We start from the raw sequence: 6,716 nt of genomic DNA, 5'->3' as shown, positions 1-6,716 counted from the left end.
ATCTATTATTATAACTGTATTTATTCAATGGACTACTTGCCTTTCCCTAACTCCCATATCCCTCTCAGACACTTCAGAATTTTAACTTCATAAAGACATGAACAATGTTCCCAAGAATTTACCATAACTCTCAGTATATATTAGGTATTAAATAAATATTTGATGAATGAATATATAAATACACACAAGTTGACATTTCTTCTATATTAATAACTATGATACATTTCTTGATTGTCAAAAATCAAGACCAGGAAGAAAACTTTGAATCTAAATGTAAAAATAAGATCTTTTCACCAATGAGAAGGAGGTTCTTCATTCTGAGGACATACTGAACCATCATTTGCGTTGTGTTCAGGTCACAGATTCTGTGACCAGAGTTTCAAAACCTACTCTTGTCACTCTCCCAAGAAAAATCCCTAAATATCAGGTATCTTACTTGTATGCAGTTCTTCACAATCTAAGTCAGGGGTGATATCCAAAGTCAGCCCCTCAGAGTATCGATTTCAATCATCAACCTCAAGTCAATCTACAAAGGTGGACTATTCTCTCTACATAGCAGAAATGTGCAAAAATGAACTTGTGTTGCTTGTAGATCTCATCACAAGTATTCACCTTCAGATCCCACATATGCTCATCTATACACATCCTTACTCATAGGTTTTTACATTTTGTTCATCTCAGATCAAACAACATGAGACACAAATGTAGAATATAGTTTCGTCCACGATCAGCATGTGTATGTGTATTCATTTGCTAGGGCTTCCATAACTAAATACCACAGACAGCGAGGCTTAAGCGACAGACATTTATTTCTCACAGTTCTAAAGGCTTAATCCACCCAATGGGCAGTTCTGGTTTCTTCCGATGCCTCTCTCCTTACTTACTCTCCGTGTCCTCACATGGTCTTCCCTCTGTGCACAGCATCCTTGTTGTCTGTGTGTCTTAATCAGCTCTTCTTATGACACCAGTCAGGTTGAATTGGGGCCCACACTAGCCACCTCATTTTAACGTAATTACTGCTTTAAAGGCCCTATCTCCAAATATAGTCACATTCTGCGTACTGGGGGTTAAGGCTTCAACCCATGAATTATGAGGGGACACAATTTATCACAAGAGTAGAGAAAGCAGTAATTTCCTCACCGGACTGTGGAGAATAGCACTGTTTGGTTCAGTTTCCTCCTTGCTGTTCTCTGCAGGCATCCTGTCTTTTATGTTGGCCCACACCCCATTAAGTTGATCAAACAGAGAAACTCTCATGAATTTCAAAGGGGGTCTTCTCTTTAGAAGATCTCTACAGGATATGGGGAAGACATGGATGGGCTGGATTTACTGAGGACTTCAAACAGAGGCTCCAGAACCCTCGCATCTGAGTTTCCTTCGAGCTTTGCTCTCACCAACCCTTATTAGAAAAGTCCTGACTTCTTTGGCTGAAACACTGTAAATTCAACCTGAACTATGGTCATTATTCATGGCTATACTAAAAAACCTTCTATGTGAGGCACCCCTGTGTGATTTTAATAAGGACCTAAAGGAGACGCTGCTTGTAACAAGCCAGCAGGAAGTTCTGGTTTGAATCGCAGAGGTTCCCAGGGGACTCAGACTCTATGTACCAAATGTGGCAAAAGATATGGCAAAAGCTTTGACAGGCCTTGAGACACCTCTGCTCACAGATGATGAGTCAGCCTCTGGGAGCACTGGGCCATCAGAGGAGCAGGTGCTAGCAACAGCCTTTTCTGCAATTTAAACCAAGCGGCATCACCACTGAGACAGTGTATCAAGAGTGTCAACAAAGATGTTGTTACTCTGTCGTGAAAAGTGGAAGACATTTTTATTAAAACTTATTATCATCATTATGGCTTACAGGATGTGGTACAATGTCAATTCAAGGGTCACATACACTTTGTCAGAATAAAGTGTTTTTAAAATAAACATTCTCTCTTTATATAAAATAAAACAAAAACAAAAATTGAATAGCCTTTTAAATAAAAATAAAATGTTATTTAAATAAATGAAATGTCATTAAAGCTAAGATCATATTAGAGGAGGCACTTGGACCTTTGGCACAGCACTGAAATAAGTTAAAGTGCTAAGTGAGTATGAGAATGTGTCATGGAGATTGGGGGCTTTGGAAAATACACTACTGTTTTCCAAACTCGATATTCATGAAGAGAATTCTAGAACAATGCTTTTCAAACTAATGCGATGCTGGATAGTTTTTGCTGATGTTATTGTGACTTTGTTTTGTTTTATTCCCAATCTACCACAGACTGATATTTTAGTAAAATTCAATATAAGTGAGTTAGAAAAATGAAATAAAAACCAAAGATAAATAAAATATAAAACTCATTTAGTTTTATTGCTGGATTAAACAGACATTAAATTACTTTGTCACCGAAGTTCCCAACTGCTTACTCTCAATTTCTGTATTTATTTCCTTGTGTACTGGGGACGAATAATTCACATGGTTGGAAAAATGTGAGTTATGATTTAAGAATAGATGACCTCAGTCCAGCTCGCTAAATATCAGTGTTTCCAGGAAACACAGTTTGACAATCACCATTAAAATACTAAATATATGGTATGCGTGTAAAGAATTACCAAAGTAATTCTCTTTAAAAGACAAATGTAGAGAATCTCTCTATATTTTGTAATATTCTCTATATTTTGTAATCATCTCTAATGTTTTTGTTGTTTGTTTTCCATTGCATTTGCTTTTCATGGCAAATGCATTTGATACCATTTTTGTTTCATTTTTAAAATTCAGTTCTATTTCTGGTCATTTCACTGATTTTATTTTTACTTTTTAAAAAAAGTCCCTTCAGTATGAATTCGGATACTTAACAGGTCTTCACATTTTGTGGTTTTTTCAAGTTAATAACTGGCCTGGAAAGTTGTATAGATTATATGAGAGAAAATAAGTAATTTTATCTGACTTTTAAAAACTGTTTAATATGGAAGAATAAATTGAAAGCCTGGATGGATGGATGGATGGATGGATGGATGGATGGATGGATGGATTGGTGGATGGGTGGGTGGGTTGACAGATAGGTGGGTGGGTGGATGGATGGATGGATGCTATTTCTAGACCTTCTAACTTCTCTGCAAATCAGAAATTGCTCCTCCCCCATATTTCTTCAAATTTAAAGACCAGGAACAATCAGAGAAGATCCTAACACAACTGAGAATTCTCTATAGACTAGTTTTGCCCCCAAATCCTGTCTGACACTTGAAGTTGGAGAGTGAATTTAAGGGAACTTCACAACCCATAACCATCACAACTGTAGGATACACGTATTCCTCAAAACACTCTTGAGAATGTGCCTATTTTCTGATATACCTAATAAAAAAATTGACTGTGTTAAATTATCACAGTTTTTAGTTCTGCAAAGTGCCAGACAGTTTTTTTAAGCTAGATTAAACTGAAATAGATGAGAATGCACTATACCTCTTACTGTGAATGTGTTTCTACAAGGAATATATGCAGCATTGCATTTCCCGGATAAAGACTCTGTGTGAAGGTTATACAATGACAAAGAGTGTGCACCACATTGCTTGAGTGAATCATTCCAGTCCCTCTGATCACAGTGAATTCTGTGCATAAACACCAGCACATCAATACTGAAAAGCCACTGTAAAGTGGAAGTTTCAAAACCAAACGAATGGCATTAGTACTGTTGAAAGTAGTTTACTCTCTGGCTCTTTGTTCAAATGACAGAAAGAGCTTTCTACCCAAATCTGTGCTTGGAAGCTGATGGAAACAAGTAGCAACAGCTTCAGGGCTTCAGATAATTTCTCTATGTTTTAGCTCTCTTCATTCCATTTCTCTCAAGCGGTGTTTTGTCTCAGGGGGGCTGTTATTTAAATTTGAGTTCTATCTTTGTGACTGATATACTAAGAGGAATGTCAGAAGAATGGAAAATTTTGAAGAACTGTCTCTGGCGAGATTCTAGAAAGGTAGTGTGATCTATTTTCTGTTTTAGTTTTGTAAGATGCCAGCAAAACGCCGTTGTGTGCAGAGGAAAGGCCTTCCTCTTGTCCTCTGAGCCTGTTGTCGTTCCTTTACACGGTGGCTTGAGCCACAATACACATCTCCAGGGGCGGTGCAACATTATGTAGCAGGTGGGATAGGGACAACAAAAGGCCTTAAATAAAAGGATAAACAGACTATTTTTCTGTCATTTTGGAGCATCAACTATATACCATGGTAAGTAAATTTAAATGTTATTTCATGTACGAAAATACAGATATATTAAGAAGTAGAATGTAAATTGCATATACATTAAGATAAACATACTAGGATTAAAATTTCCATGTTGGATAAGCTACTTATGCTTCTAGTCTTTCCCCTAGAGCCTCTGGGCTGCATCTTCAGTTTTATCCACTGGTAAGGATATGTGATAAAAAGATCTGAGTATTTCTGAGGAAGAAAGGGTCACTTCAGCCCTGGTTAAGATGACTGTGACTACATGGTCCCCTGCAAACCAGGTTTTGTTAACTTTAATTCCTGAAGCAGTTTTATTTTTATCATAGTACTTTTTTAGACTTCTCGTCTAGGATTCCAGCCCCATCATACATACTACCAGTATAATCTTGGCCTCATCTGCTCTACTTCATCTACTTCATGCCCTACTGATTTTCTCCAGGCCTTTTCTCAAACCCAGTGTCTTAATCTGCTTAGGCTGCCATGACAAAATACCATAGACTGGATAGTTTAAATGACAGAAATACATTTTTTCATTGTTATGCAGGCTGGAAAGTCCAAGATCAAGGTGCCGGCTACATCGGCTACTGGAGAAAGTTCTCTTTCTGGTTTGCAGATGGTTGCCTTCTTGCTATGTCTTCATAGAGTACAGAGGAAGGTAGGGAAAAGAAGAGAGAGAGAAGGATATCTTTCTCTTTTCATAAGACCACAACCCCACTGGATTAGGACTCTAGCCATATGATATCATTTAAACTTAAATACCTCCTATAAACCCTATCTCCAGACATAGCCCCACTGAGGGTTAGAGAGTCAACATACAAATTATATGGAATACAAGTAAGTCCATAGCACAATGCAACAGCTCCTCCACCAGAAAAGTCCACTCAAGACTCCCACTCATATTAGACAATCAGGAATAGAAATAGAGAGGGGCTGAGAGATACTCCTCCTCTTGGATACGATAGTACATGGGAATGACTCGACATGGTACCAAGGATGCAACATGAGTCACATCAGGAAAAACTCACTCTTGCTCCCGGGGTGAGAAATCTCAGAAGGAACTTGAACATGACAACATCGAATGATGCTGCAGATGAAAATGAGGAGGCCTAAGGCCAGAGGAAGGCAAGCTATGATAATGATTTGTTACTGACCTCACAAACCATTGACAAATATGGAAATATTTTCAAGATGTACTAAATGAAAAAATAAGGTGACAATATCTATGTGATCCCTTTTATATAAATGGCATGTAATAAATATACTCACACACATATATTCACAGATGTGACAGAAAGAAATAAATAGAGAGACATATAGATAGAACTTTGAGAAGGATATACCAGAAATTATTAATCATAACTTAACTAGTGGAGGGAGAAATGATTGATGTGAAGGCCAAGGCTTTTATTTTCCACTTCATATGTCTATGTTCTGTTTAAATGGCCTTAGCATGTAAATGTACTTTAAAATAATTTTTAATGTTAAATAGGTAAGTAGGTCTCTTGATAGTGGATTTAGAGATTTTAAAACTTTACACCACAATAAAATTTTGTAGTGATAAAAATAAAAGCTGAAGTCTACGGCCATGCCACCCTGAACAAGCCCAATCCCATCTGATCTTGGAAGCTACGCAGGGTCGGGCCTAGTTAGTACTTGGATGGGAGACCAGGTGCTGTAGGCATAAAAAAAATTAAAAAATAAGGAATTGTAAATTTACAAGGTCCTTGCAATCCATGAGGTCAAACAAAGGTTGCCTCGCCTAAAAAATAAAAATAAATAAAAATAAAAATAAAAGCTGAAATAAGTTTAAAGTCCTTAAAATTTACTATTTAAAGTAAGGTTCACCTGGGAAAATCACTGAGACCATGGAAGCCTCCAAGAAACACTGCTTCCCACCTCCAACCCTGCAGCCCCCATCCCTCCGTCCTCTACTCCCATGCCATGAGATTCCCTATGTGAAACAGCAAGTGAGACAGACAACATGACCTGAAATGAAACCCCAAGGCCTGCTTCATGCTTCTATCACTAATAACAATATAAACTTATTCATTTTAAACCATGGAACATTAATTTTCTCATTTGTAAAAGAGATATGATATCTGCCTCACAAAGTTCTGTGAGTTTAAATGATAAAATATATGTGAAAACAATTTTTAAATCATAATACATAAATATTCTTTAAAATGAGTGAAACTGCATTGTAACAAAAACCTTATAATACTTTAGTAACTAGATTTAACTTCTTGGTAGTACTTGACATGGAACTTCTTCACATTCAGTTTTCTCTTTAATACGTAATAACTTTGGGTCATCTGTGCTTTAAAAAGCCTACAGAGAAAGAAGGAAGGAAGGAAGGAAGAGAGGGAGGGACGAAGACAGGAAAGAGGACTGAAATTCTTTCCAAAGAAGATGCTGGTTTTATTCTGGTCAAAGTAAAACTGGGCTAGTTTATTCTCCTTGTATCAAATATTAATGGAAGAAATACTAGCAGATTCTTTAGCAGTGTCTGACA

The 6,716-nt window shown here is 37.1% G+C and overlaps 1 pseudogene; it reads left to right on the top strand.

Moving 5' to 3' along the window:
- The first annotated feature begins 5,779 nt into the window (after window positions 1-5,779).
- Window positions 5,780-5,885, top strand: LOC112470299 (annotated as a pseudogene).
- The last annotated feature ends 831 nt before the right edge of the window (window positions 5,886-6,716 follow it).

Source organism: Pteropus alecto, unplaced genomic scaffold, assembly GCF_000325575.1.
Source record: "Pteropus alecto unplaced genomic scaffold, ASM32557v1 scaffold10, whole genome shotgun sequence".
Classification (NCBI taxonomy): Eukaryota; Metazoa; Chordata; class Mammalia; order Chiroptera; family Pteropodidae; genus Pteropus; species Pteropus alecto.
This window is presented reverse-complemented; position numbering and strand designations above follow the sequence as displayed.